At 50.6% G+C, this 14,333-nt stretch overlaps 1 protein-coding gene across 1 annotated transcript in view; it reads right to left on the reverse strand.

Moving 5' to 3' along the window:
* The window catches only part of WASF2 (WASP family member 2), a 31,948-nt gene extending 18,337 nt beyond the window's left edge, over positions 1 to 13,611 (reverse strand). The window contains exon 1 of the mRNA XM_058819764.1: positions 13,534 to 13,611. The gene's annotated coding sequence lies outside the window, so the exon portion shown is untranslated. The remainder of the gene's footprint in view (positions 1 to 13,533) is intronic.
* Between the last annotated feature and the right edge of the window lie 722 nt (positions 13,612 to 14,333).

Raw genomic sequence — 14,333 nt, forward strand, 5'->3', positions numbered from 1 at the left:
TGGAAAATAAGTGGTGTATTTCAAAAGCAGGAGCCAGGTGGGGCAGAAAACCAGGTGTGGAGAAGGGGCAAGGCGTGAGAGCAAAGGGGGAATGGGGAAGAGGAAGCAAACACTGGAGGCAGCACAAGGCATGAGCTGGGGGCAGGGAGGAGACACAGCAAATAAAAGAGGGACAGAGCTAGAAAAGCTTTCTGGGAGGCTCATGCTGTTACTCTTTAAGAGAGTCATTAAGGAGGCGGCTGACAGCGCAGTGCCAAGCACGGGCCATCCAGAACCGCTTCACTTTCCGTGCTCAGGCCATGACAGCACAGCACAATTCCAGCCCGGCTGGCCAGCCTGCTCATCAAGCATTAGTCACTGTCACACAATGACCACAGACCATATATTATAACTAAATCCTACCATTCAGATGCAACTTAAATGAATTGCAAGGCCGAAAATCCTTATCTTTGGGGCAAAGATAAGCGTTTCTATTTGGTTATGAATGCTGGAGATTAGATTTCTTTTGGGAGTGTAGAGTTTTGGGGTGCAGACACTGTTTTTAAAGAAGCTGCAAGAATAACATGGGCACAGGGGAGCTGCCCTGATCCCAGTGTAACAGGAGAGGAGATCAAGTATGTTAGAAGTAAAAGGAAACTGCCTCTAGAAACAAAAAACTCTGCAACAGATTTCTAATGAATATGGAAAACAAAGAAAGGCATCAAATTGAAACACAGCGAGAGGAAAAGAAGTTCAGTGATCTCTGCTGGCTGGAAGAGCCCTAAGGAAAATCCACAAACCCTGCTGCATCAATCCAAGTTCAGAGGACTCATCCTCCCAACCACCGTGCTTCACACCTTCTTAAAAACAAGGAAACAAATGATTTTCCTCTCTCACTAGAACCAGAGCCTTCCTACCTGCTCCCAAACACTTCCTCTGAAGCCTCCAAGTCATGACTTGAATCACAGAGGGCTCCAGGAGCCTTGATGATGTTGTGAGGGCAGTGACTAAAGGCCAAAGCATCTGAAAGGCCCAGCTTTGCCCCGCAGCTCCTTTCCCCTTGCTGCCCCACCTACAGCTGGGCATTGCCAGGCTGCCTCATCATTTCCCTATCCCAAAATGCTTACACAGGCTCTGCCGAGCCCTGGCCTGCTCCAGCCCACAGAAAGGTTTGCTGAGCACAAAAAAGCCCTGGAAGCTGAATTCACTGCTCCCATTCCTACTGATCCTCCAGCCTCAACAGGCACCTTGTTTCCAGGATTCATGGGGGTTTTGCTCCCCATCATCCTTCCCAACAACTCCTGTCCTTTCTCACTGCACACATCGTGGTCTTGGATCCCTTGTTCTTTTCCAAGAAAGCAGGATCCATGAGTGGAGCTTCTTCCCATGGCTGCTGATCTGACACCCCGCTCCTGCCACAATAAGCTCTCACCTTGAACGTCCTGCTCACCAGCTTTTAAGAGGATTCCGACTTTGGCAATTAGTTCTGTAAATACTCTTGGGCACTGGGGAACAAGCGTGGCCCAACACAGGCTCGAAAAGGGGGGAAAATGTGTGACTTGCAATTCTTGCCTTTCAGAATCCAGCACTTTAAGCAAAGCTGAGGTAAATCCAAGATAAGCGTGCTGCTCCAAGATTTCTTATCAGCAAGGCATCGACCGCTCTCCCCGTGAGCTCTGCTGCAGCAGATCACTCAGGAGTCCCAGTTCTGGATTAGAATCAAGTACAATTGGTTTGTTTCAAACAAGAACTGTCAGTCCATAAACCCCTCGCACAAAGCTGTGTCTTATTGACTATTTTTAATAAATAGGGCTGGCACAGTAAAATTGAACAATTGCTAGGAACAATAAAGGAAACAGACTTTGATTACAACTATTGAGAAGCAATACAGGGATGTTTTAGCATTGAGTATTTGCTTTCCAAGGCAATTGAGTTCTGTCAACTGAAAACAGCAACTCAGAGCAAACGCTCCTTAAAGAGTGTTTTGGAGCAGAGCAGAAAACAGCACTGCACAGCAAGAGAGGCACCAGAGCTGTTTTGTGGGGTTTTTGTAGAGCAGGCAGATAGCACAGTCACTGTGGTGGTGCAGAGGAGAAGGCAGGCAGGACTCCAAGGCAAGCCCTGCGGATGCATCGCACACAAAGAGCTGTAAATAACACAGGTGAGGTGGAGGGGGAGATCTGGCAAGGCTCTCCTCACTGGTATTTGACCAGTTAGCATAGCGTTACTGGGAGTCACCTGGGTAATTCCCCGCTCAATGTGACACACAACCTCTTAGATCAGGGACCATCTGCAAATAAATCTGGACCCCAGCAGTGAGATCATCTGTCATAGTGTCTGGTGTAGCACAAAGCACCTAAGGAGGGCAGAACGCTTTTTTTGGGGAAGGGAAGGGAATTTAGGCTTGATTTCCAAGTACGTCAGGGTGACCAAGCACCCTGCCCTCGGCAGGGCTTACAGAATCCTCAGCCTGGAGACAAACAGGCAGCACAGTCAAGGAGACCCAGCCTTGAGCTGAGCTCTTTGGAGAGCTGCCTCTAGGAGCGCCCATCGGGGGCCTGGGCACACCAGCAGGTCTGGGAATGAGGGGGAAAGGAGATAATCAGATCTGAAATTCCCATCAGTATGAAATAAGACTTAACTCAGTAGCTTGCCAACGCAGACCGACTGTTCTTTCTAATGTCTGTGACAACTCTGCTTCAAATTTCAAGCTTCTCTCAGCAGTAACTACTCCCCCATGTAGCTGTAATGGCCAGAAAGAGACTGGCTTTTATGTAACCCCAAAAGACTTGCAGAAAGGGAAGCAGCAGCCACACACACACACAGGGAGAACTGAGGGGGAAAAAAAAATCAGCAGAAGGCTCTGCTGAGTGCTCAGGGCTATATCCAAGCTCACAATGCAGCCACAGAGAAGTGGGATGCGGCAATCAGAAATGCTCCAGTTCCACGCTCCGAGAGAGACCCAGCAATCAGTGCTGCATCCGAGCAATAGGGAGCGAAATTATAGAGCAAACTGCCATGTGATGCCACAAACTACTCCATCCCGCCAGCTGTAACAAGTATTCATTCCCAAAAATGCATCACAGGCTCATCTGTCATTACCAGCCCAGCCTGCCAGCAGCTGAGCAGGAGTCAGCACTGAAGGGCAGCTGCAGGGCTGCTTCCTTTCACAGTGCTCTATTCTCCCAAAAAACCATGGGGGAGAAGGACGGGTAAAACCCCCCGGGCGCAGCAGAAAACATTGCCCACCATCTCTCAGCAGCCGGTGGGATGGGAAGCACACGCTGTGTTTTCACCCACCATCACACAAAAGCTCTCCTGAAGCAGGATCTACTGAAAATGCAGGACCTTTGGGAGAACACACTTAGCTGATCACAAAACCCCGCATCCACGAGCCCTCTGCGTACTAATAACGCACTTCCATCACCAAGCGAGGAACTCTGCAGGCCTGAGCCGCCGGTGTTATGAAAGAGACGTTTGGCCAATACCGTGGGGCAGGAGCAGTCGGCGCTGCCCTTTTCCACAGCCACGTTCCCACAGCGGGAGCGCCAGCCCTGATCCCGCAGCACAGCCAGCATTGTACGGCGTGCAGTCCTCGACACAACCAACATCCAGCCCGCTCCAATCCCACAGTAAAAATAAACCTTTTTTTTCCCTCCCCTGCCTTTCCCCCCCCCTCCAGTCTGCTGGCTCTGAAAAATGCAAAAGAGGCTCAGAAAGCCATTTTCTGCGGGTTTTTTTGTCTGGCTCATGCATTATCATCATCATTTACTGCCCTCAAGGGGATTGCACAGGTGTGACTGAAAATTTGGCTCTTCCTTTTAAACTTTTTGTTATCAGCTTTGCTGAAGATGATCTTGCTGGAACAAATACCAGGCTGCTCTCCTGGAGAGGGACTCGCTCAGAGCTGTTGTCAGAAATTTGTCTGGGGGTGGAAGGATGGGGGTGTCACTAATGGGGAACATACAGATCCTCCTGGCTTCTGCTGGAGCGCTAATAGAGACAGCAGTTTGACCTAGACTTTTATTTTTTTAATTCCTAAGAAACAAACCATTGCACTAATTAATGTTTCCATTCATTTAGCTGAAAAACAAGTTAAACAAAGAGGGTCACCTGGTGTTTCTATCAATACCTGACTAGGATACAGGCAGAACAAATGCATTTAAATAAAACTCTAGAAGAGACGTGACAAGAGAAAGGCAGTTTAGCTCAATTAAAGAGAGCTGTCACAGGGATTTGATTCTCAGAATATAGAACTATTGATTAAACAGGAATTAAAGCTCCAGAACAGAAAGGTTTCAAGGTCTTTGCTGTGAGGGTGTACATCGGGAGAGAGAGGCAGGACTCCTTCAGCGCCACAAGAGCTCTGGCTTTGTTGCTTCCTAGGAAACAGGAGCAGCAAAGGGAGCAGAATGCTCTCTACTAAACCTGTGAATAATCTGGGCAAGGATACAAGGTCAGTGACAACACAGAGCGGCATCACGAGCGTCAATCAACAGGTAGCTTTGGTGTACTTGGGTATTGAAAGCACACAATAGGCTCTAAAACATTTCAGGAGTATGAAGGGATAGGTCTGGGCAGGTTTCAGTCCTAGAATCCCACAATCCTAGAATGGTACAGGTTGGAAAGGGCCTTTAAGCTCATCTTGTTCCACTCCCTGCCATGGCAGGGCGCCTCCCACTGCCCCAGGTTGCTCCAAGTCCTGTCCAGCCTGGCCTTGGGCACTGCCAGGGATGCAGGGGCAGCCACAGCTGCTCTGGGCACCTGTGCCAGGGCCTGCCCACCCTCAAAGGGGAGGATTCTATCCCAATTTCCCACCTAACCCTGCCCTCTGGCACTGGGAAGCCATTCCCCCTTGCCCCATGTCCCCCTTCAGCTCTCCTGGAGCCCCTTTAGGCACTGGAAGCGGCTTTAAGGTCTCCCTGGGGCTTCTCCAGGCTGGACACTCCCAGCTGTCCCGGCCTGTCCCCAGGGCAGAGGGCTCCAGCCCTGGCAGCATCCCTGGACTCGCCCCGAGGGGTCCACGTCCCCCCTGTGCTGAGCACCCCAGAGCAGGGTGCAGCCGAGGGGCAGAATCCTCCGGCCTCAGTCAGCACCAGCGCTGAGCTCTCTCCAAAGGGCCTGGGAGCAGAGACAGCGCGCAGGAGGGAAGGCGGGCAGTGCCCCTGGGCAGAGGCGCCCTGCAGGGGCAGCAGGAGCCCCTGGCAGCGGGCAGGGCTGCGCAGAGCCCCGGCACCGGGGCTGCCTCCTGCACGCCGGCCTGCACCGCGCTAATGAGCGCAGCTCCGCGGGCACCGCAGCGGCTTGCGCCTGCCGCACTAACAAAGCCAGCTCTCAATAAATACCGCACCGCATTCTCATTCCTGGGCAGCGCTCGCTAATTAATATGGAAAGAGAGGGTGTGCTTTCTTCCCCCTAAATGACTTATTCGTTAAGTTCGAGCATATTTTAACCTTCCTTTTCAGCAGATAAACTGTCTCATTTGCAGCTAAGCTCAGCCTTCCCTTCTTTGCCACACACTAAACTATTTTGATTAATGAAAGAGTAGGAACAAACCAGTTCCAAGTGTTTTCTATAGAGCTCAACTGCTCTTTCAGTTTCAACTCACGCCTAGATAATTATATCACAGCTCTGAGTGCCCCCACCCTTCTGCTGCACTTGGGGAATACTGGAAAGATAAGTCTTTTCTTAATTATTAAATGTAAATAGCTCATTAAATATAATCCAATTACTTTAATTGTAAGAAAAAGGAAGTAATTACAATATGTACATGTATTCTTGCCTGAACAGTTTTAATATCTTAAATGAATCTTTGCAGCATTAATATTTTAAGTCAACCTTTGACATGAGGGGAGAGGGAAAAAAAGGACATTGACTCTCTGATATTTTCCAGAAGTGTTGTATCTGCCGGGATTTTGGTCACAAAAAAACAAGAGAACAGCCTCGAGCATCTAAGTCAAAATGGTTCATAAACAGCATCTTAATAAAGTCAAAATAATACACAGGCTTTCCATTGTGGAGGGAAAAATAAATATATAAACATGATGCCACATAAAGAGCCTGAATATGCTTTTGGGATCTCAGGAGCCCAGCAAGATGGGCACTCCTGTGAAGGTGGGAGAACAGGCAGGATCCCATCACACCAGCACCACAAGCCATCGTGTACCTGGGATTTTCCAGGCAGTTTTTCCCCACACCTATGGTCTGTCCTGTTCAAGGGTGGGAAGAGGAACCAGGGCTGGGGGAGAAGGGGCTGCTCCACATGTGGGATTACCCTGCTCTTCCACGGCAGTGTCCAGTGAGGTGATCCCACAGAAATGCTGAATGCAGCGTTTGTGTGTGCACAGCCATCTGTGCAAGGCGCAGGCACGGCCCAGGATCCCCGGCTGCCCTTTGGGATTTGCAGCAGAGCTGCAGGAAGCTGCGAGGAGCAGTCCTCTGGTTTTGCTCAACAGCATGACAATCCCTGGACTCACTTTCTCCATCCCTGCAGCCAGCGGGACTGAACAACCTTCCAGCAGACTCCAGCAAGGCCCCACTGTTTCGATCGGCCCCCCTGGTCTGACAGAGAGGGGTCAGGTTTCAGCTTGGCTGTGGTGACAGATGCCTGTGAAATCTCCCTGGGACAGGCAGAAAAATATTCAGTTTAAGCTGTAGTTGTTTCCATTTTGCATGTTCTGAGCCCAGCAGTGATCTCACCTTACGTAATCTCCAGTGCAAACTCCAGGCTCTGGACCATCCAAACCTATTCAAGGGTGTTTGAAACCATAAAATCCCAGAATGGTTTGGCCTGGAAAGGGTCTAAAAGCTCATCTCGTTCCAACCCCTGCTGTGGGCAAGGACACTTTCCACTGTCCCAGGTTGCTCCAAGCCCTGTCCAGCCTGGCCTTGGGCACTTTCACAGATGGGGGCTGCTCTGGGCAGGCTGTGCCACGGCATCACCACCCTCACAGGGAAGGAGTTCTTCCCAAAATCTAACCTAAACCTGCTCTTTCAGTTTGAAGCATTCCCCCTTGTACCATCCTCCCGGCCCTTGTCCCCAGTCCCTCTCCAGCTCTCCTGGAGCCCCTTTAGGCACTGGAAGGGGCTCTGAGGTCCCCCTGGGAGCCTTCTCTTCTCCAGGTGAGCACCGCAGCTCTCCCAGCCTGGCTCCAGAGCATCTCCATGGCCTCCTCTGGACTCTCCGGCAGCTCCACATCCTTCTTGTGTTGGGGCCCAGAGCTGGATGCAATACACCAGTACTGGAGTACAGGGGAACCATCACTTTATTGAACTGATCTTTTTGGGAAAAGAGAGATTAGACCATATTAGGCATGCTAAGGATGAAGGCCTTTCTAGCCAAGCTTACCACAAGGTCTATAATAAGCTGCTTTATGGAAACCTCTCATGTGAAGCCAGCCCCTAGATGTAACCTCCTTGATACAATATTGAATTCTCAATAGCAACCAAAAGGCTATTTTGTATAAGTTAATTACAGCCGTTTTTAATTTAGCTTGCAGAAGGGAAGCGGCCAGTGATTTCATGCTGCCCTAGACAGAAGGTAAAGGTTTTCCACAAGCTGTGTTTATAGCTCTGTGCTTTCCTCCAGCAAAGCACCGGCTCCGCAGCTGCTGGTATTGAAAGAACAGGATCTGGGTGTGTGCATGGTTCTCTCTCGCCTGGTTGGGTTTTTTTGCAGCTGCAAGGCCAAACCCATGCGAGTGCGTGTGTGCTTTTTCTTACGGTGACAAAGGCAGGGTGCCTGAAAGGGAACTCGCTTCCGCTCTGGCAGGCACTCAACCATTCGCTGGGCTAAGGGGTGGTCGGGGAACTTTCACCCATCCATTCAGCCAAGGCCGCTATTCCCCCTCCCTCCCAATTAAATCCCATTTTTTGCACTCCATGCATGAACTGCAGCCACACCAATACATCAGATACTGTGGCTGATAGCCTCCTCTGAATGCCACTTAAAGCCCTCCAGTGCGGAGCGCTCTGAAAGCAAAGCATCGCTCATTCTCTGAGCCACAGAAAGAGACTTTCGCTATAGAGAGACCTGAAGTAAGACTCTAAGTAGTAGGAAAAGGACATCCAGAGAAAGAGGAAATGAGAAATTAAAACCACATTCAATCTTATTAGTGGTAATACAATAGGTCAACAAGAGGACTTTGCACAACTCCACAGCATGGGAACAATTTATGCAGAACTCGGAGCACTGACACCAGCAAGTTTGGAGTTTACCAAAACCAGCAGATTTTGTCAGCACGATTTGAAGTGCCCAGCTGGGAGGGGGCTGGAGGGGGATAGTGCCTCCATGCCTTTCAGGGGAGTGTGCTAGGAAATGAAAATGTGAGGAATACTACCGCTCCTCTTTCTCCATCTGAAACATTTTCTCTCTCAAGGGATTTCCAGCATCTTACGAGCACAGCCTCTTTCAAGTGCTGCAAAGTGGCATTGCTCATCATTTCAGTAATGATAGTAAATAAGCTCCAGTATTTTGTTGATCCTTTTCCTTTTGCTTTACAAACAAAAGGTCAGAGTCATTAGCCCAGTTTGATGAGCGGGGAGAAATGGAGGCCTGGAAGAGGCAGGTTGTTCTGGAACATGGCCGGGAACACCAGTGAATGAAGAAAAGTCACAGGACTTTGGACCAGCCACACTGGATCACCCAGCCTCCAGGTACCCCATGTACTCTCTCCATCATGGCCAGGCATCAGACGCAGAAGAAAAGGGCATGGGAACAAGGCCAGCACAGAGAGTTCTCCCTGCTTTTCCATGCTGCAGCACCCCATTGCACCTTAAAACCATGTGGTAACAAACACTATCATTTAACTGTTCTTCATGGATTTCACTTCCCTAAACTGTCTGATCAGTTCCTTAACTGATGTATCCATGAGATCATGGGGCAGCAAATCCCATATTTATCATGTTAGGACACTTCCTTTTATGCCCTCTACTTCACAATTAGGGGATTTCAATCTCAAATCTATGTGTGGCTTTGCTTCACAAAGGAGCTGTTCAAATAAATTTGTCACCATTCACATAAAACAAGCCCTTCTGAGTAGAGGGTTTGCAGGCTGCATCTTCAAGGCCAGGTGGACAGGCCTTGGAGCAGCCTGGCCTGTGGAAGCTGTGGCAGGAATGAGATGAGCTTTGAGGTCCCTTCCAACCCAGACTGTTCTGGGTTCTATGGTCAAACACAAGAGAAGTGCTCAGCTCTTAGGGAGCACTTTCAGTATGGACCAAAGGAATAACTGGTGGTTTAGGTTTGATTTACAGCAGCAGTGAGAACAAACCGTGTTTAGTGGCTGGCTCTGTGTCTGACCCATTCTGGATGGGCACTGCTTCCAGCAGTTCTGCAGGAGAACCCAAACCCCACCAACAAGTGAGCAGGGACCTGGGAACAGCTCACCTGAAGCACTGACACAGCAGCAGCCTCCCAGGCAGAATTTCCAGCCCTCAATGCCAACTGCTCTGCCTCACAGGCATCCCCCGCCTTTGTCTCTGGGCACCACTAAAGCATCCCCTAAAGCACCACTTCTCCCCAAAAAGGGTCTGGGGTACTGCAGGGGGAGAGGGGCTGACAGAGCAGGCACTGAGGGAACAGAGCAAGTCACCACTGACCCATCTGTGAGAGATCCATCGAGTTCCTGGTGCTCTGAATTCCTTCACCAAAGCCCCTGGCAGAAGCATACTTGAGATATCTGAGCTCCAGCACTCCTCCAGCAGCAACCCAACACCAGAGAGCTTTCCTGCAATTTCAGGAATTAGGGTAGGATCTAGATGAACTATTTCCCAGGCCCATTACTGTGGGGAAAGAGCTGGGATGGAGAATGTGATTAGCAGCTCACGCTGCTTGCTCAAGAAAATAATGTGGAAGTTCACATTTAAGTTCTTCTGGGAAGGGACCTCTCCTCCTCCTGCCTCCCAGGCAGGGAAAAAAATATCCTGCAAACCTTCAGATGGAAAAAGAAATGTCATATAAATGAGAATTAGGCCTGAATCCGATCACTTTCTACCAAGCACTCCCTCCACAGTGAAGCCTGATCTGCCCCCGATCCTCAAAAAAGAACCAACATGTCTTTTTATTACACAGAGTTGCAAAAATACAAAAGGAAGTAAATGTCACCAGGGTGGTTCTGTTCTGAGCAGTCATTTGCTTATTACCCAGAAGCCACTGCTACATGCCTTTTTTAATCCCGTGTTTATAAATACCTAAAGTATTTAAATAAATGTTAATCTGCGGTAACTAAGGCCCTGATCTCACAAATATTTATCCTTGCACAGTGAGAATAAACACTCAAATACACAAATTTCTTACTACAGATCCCATTTCAGCCAGAGTGTTGTTGAAAAAAGTAACACACCAGAAGACAGGCTGGGAAAATAGCTGCATTTTGCCTTCCTGGGTTTTCACAGTGTGTCACTTTGGGGCTGTTTCCTGTGCATTTGTTGTAGAAACGGCACAAAGGAGCGAGGGCAGAGCAGAGCCACCGGACAGGGCCGGTTGTGGCTGCTGGAGCCTCAGAAGGAGCTCTTGGCAGTGTTTTTTCCTGGTGTCCCATTCTGCATGAGGACAGCAGGAACTTTATCCACAGCACATGCAAACACAATCGCTATTCAATCCCTTTCCTGGTTTATGACTGACTCATGAGCAACATATTTTGCTCAGCTGAATGACCAAGGGCTCAGTATTATCATCAAACCAAACAGAGGCAAACCCAAAACCTTGCATCTAAAGTTATCAAACATTTTGAGTCCAGAAAACCCACTGAGAGAAAATATCTAGAAGGATTAAAGCCAAGTCTTAACACTTGCTGAAATCTTCTTTATTAAAATCTGTCAAAGAAAACCTGAATTTTTGAAAAACATTAATCCTACCAACCTTTGTTCTTCTATCACCACAAAAATATAAAAAAATAAACTCAGGAAAGGGATTTGTAGCTGCAACTTTATGCACATGAGGCAATAACTGAAGTTTTAACCCCTCCACCCACACACCGTGATTATCTAACATTGGTGAATGAAATCAACTTTTCCTAGACCAGCCCTGAAGAATGAGATATATTCAAAGCACGCTGAGAAACTGGGTGGGGACTGATCAGAAGGGTTGTATTCCTTGTCATGAATCACTGTCTGCAAATACCTTCTGAGTTGTAACTCACAAAAATATACCATTTATGTGTGGTGTGTCACATTAGTCATAGGGAAACCAATTTTATACTGGCATGAGCCATCAGAAAGGTTTTATTTCTTTAAATTAATGGAATCTGGGACATTTACTTTTTGATCTCATTACTAGACAAGACAAAAAAAATATCACAGTTCTTTTTAAAACCAGTAGAAAATATATAGTTTAGGGAGAAGTTTACACTGAGTTCACCCCTAGAAGTTTATCCTCACTTAGAAGGCACAGCAAGGCTTCACCTCATGTCAGGTGGGCTACAAGGGAGTGGCTATACCCACTCCTCCAGGCTGTAAATGGTGCAGAAATCAAGGCTTTGGGAGGTAAATCCCAGAAAGTCTGGTCCCACCATCACCAGCACACACAGGGATAACAACAGTGACAACTGCAGCTTGAGCCAAGCTCAGTGTCAGGCAGCTCCTGCAAGCTCAGGTCACGCTCTGTCACTCAAAATTCACATTCCTTGAAAAGAAATAAAGCCCCCAAAGTGCCCAGGACTTTGTGTGTGGCGAGCTCTGCCCCAGGGCTGGCACAACGCTCTGGACACGAGGGGCATCCAAATCCCTCCTGGAGTGGCTGTGCTCTCGAGGGGAGATGGTGGCTCTGGTTTGTTTTTAACTCAGCCTGGGACTCAACCACGAGCTGGTTTCTATGGCAAAGCCCACTCAAGGTCAGCAAGGGACAAATCAGAATGAAAAGTGTCGCAACGCCGCGCTCCCAATTCCTGCAGCACAAATTCCTGTTCAGCAGCCACTGAGCCTGCAGATGCAGAAAATGGGTGGAAAACATAACTGCTGCCCTTCCTCATGTGACCGAGGGTGCAAGACTCGGTACTTCCCATACAGAGGGACTTCCCAGGCCTGTGGAAGGGTCCCTGTCCGGGCACGGCTGGAATCAGAGTCTTTAAGGTCCCTTCCAACCCAAACCATTCCATGATTCTATAAAAGCAACATTACTGCACTGGTTTTGTCTCAGGAAGGCACATCCGTACCCCTGAGCTGGCTTACAACATCTTTTAATTTCAACTTCTCCCTCTCACGAGTCTTAAGGAAGGACACAAAAGTGTGAGGGTTACGGAGGGCTCCATCAATTATGACTCTGCCTGCAGCTGATGTATTTAACAGAAGTTTTTTTAATCATTATTAATAGAATTTCATGTCCACCAGCATCTGCGGTGCTGAAAGATTTAAGACTTTCCGTGCTTCCTAGTGCTGAACTCCTAGCATTAGCACATCCCTGAACCCCACCAGTGCTCTGACCTATGGAGAGGTGCCCAATTCTGTTGCTGCCTCTAAAGAAAGCAAAACAGCAAGGCCAAATGTGAAACTCTGACAGGGAAATAAAAAATCCTACCACGGGAAGGTCCTTGAAGTCAAGTGACAGCTAACAGGGAGAAGCTGCAACCCTCACCTTTCTCAGACTACCTGTATCCCAAAGTAACCCCAACAGTAACCTGAACACTGGTGAGGTACAACCTCAAGGACATTCCAAAGTAACTTATTTCTTCTCTAGAAGAAATACAGTCTGAGGCCACCAGGAGGTCAGTGCACTAACCCGAACTATCCAACCATACCCAAGCTTTTTTCAGGCTAAAAAAATCCCCAACACATTTCCCTAAGCACGCTACAGCACCCATGGGGGTGACATCAAGCAGTTGTAGATTTCATGTGCTGTGGATGGTTCATAGACAAGGGGCGACACACGAAACTAAGTGTCCCCAGACAGATCGAGGGGTGCACCCAGCAGTGGGGCTGGAACACAGGCAAGACAGAGAGGATTCCCTCAATGAGGGCACCCAGCTCCCACCCAGACAGGCTCTGGGCACAGATACAGAGAGGTTCTCACAAGTCCCAATGTCACACTCGGGCAGCAAGTGTCTGCAAAGGGAGGGACCCCTCTGCTCCCCGCGCTGCTCCCCCTGGAAGGGGCCCTGCAGCACCGCCCTGGTCCCTGGGTGCCCAGCGTGCCCCGCTAGGCCAGAGCTGCGGGACGAGCCCAGGGCAGCAGGGACCGGCCGGGCCCGGGCCAGCCCCGCAGGGATATCTCGGTCACCCAGCGCGGGGCTGGAGCACCCCGGGCAGCCCACCCCTACGCCCGATCCCCCCGGGCCAGCCCGGCCCGGCTGCACACCCCGCACCGAACCGCGGCCCCGGGCGGGGCTGGGGCAGTGTCAGGCCGGGGACGGAGCCCCGGACCGGGACGGAGCCCCCCAAACCCCGCCCGGGACCGGGCAGCACCGGCTCACTATGTGGCAGGAAACACCGCCCGCTTTAACCTCAGCATCCACTATTTGGCAAGGGCCTTGCGGCCCACTCCAGCGCCTCTGCCTCTCTCTCCCGGGAAGAGACGGCCCGGGGGGGCTGAGGAGGCTCGCTTGCCCCTGTCGCACTCACCCTGTCCGCGGCTGTCCCCTCCGCGCCCCCGGTCTCACTACCACCAGGGCGGGCCGGCCCGCCCGTCCGCCATTCCACGGCTCCCCCTCCCTGCCCCGCCGGGCCCTCGCCCCGCCTCTCCCGGCCGCCGCGCCGCGGCGCCATTGGCTGTCCGCCCGCCGATGCTGCCGCGTCATTGGCTGCGGCTCGCTGTCCGTCAAAGCCGTCCTACGCCACTTTCGTACGGAGCTGGCGCAGCGGAAGAACCGCACCCAAGCCGGCCGCGCAAAGAGAGTAAATAAAGAGAAGTGTACCATGAAGGGACATAGACGGGGGGAACCCTGGGCAGTCTGGGGAGAGATTACAGGGACAGAGGAGAAAACCGCGCCACCAATCACAATTACGACATCTTAAAAATACTTTTGTTTGATTACGAAAGCCATAACTTGATATTCTTCCAAGTGGCATTGGAGGAAAGGGCTCTCTGTCACTTCCGCACCTCCCCCGGAGAGCTCCGCTTTGATGAGGCCTTTCGCCTCTATGGTCTCCCGCCCTGCGAGGAAAGTTCCACCTGGGGGAGCGGGGGTGTCACACCAGGGCGGGGCGGCGGCGCCGGCCCTGGGAGCGGGGGTGTGGGATCTGGGGTTTGGGATTTGGAGTTTGGAGTCAGGGATCTGGGGTCGTGGATTTGGGGTTTGGGGTCTGGGGTTTGGGGTCGGGGTGGGAGTTGTGGGACGAGGCATGCAGGGTTAGGGGACAGGCCTGCAGGAGAAGGGCTGGAGGGACGGGGGCCCTGGGGAGAGGCAGGGTGGGCAGGGGGT

Source organism: Ammospiza caudacuta, chromosome 25 (assembly GCF_027887145.1).
Source record: "Ammospiza caudacuta isolate bAmmCau1 chromosome 25, bAmmCau1.pri, whole genome shotgun sequence".
NCBI classification, from domain to species: Eukaryota; Metazoa; Chordata; class Aves; order Passeriformes; family Passerellidae; genus Ammospiza; species Ammospiza caudacuta.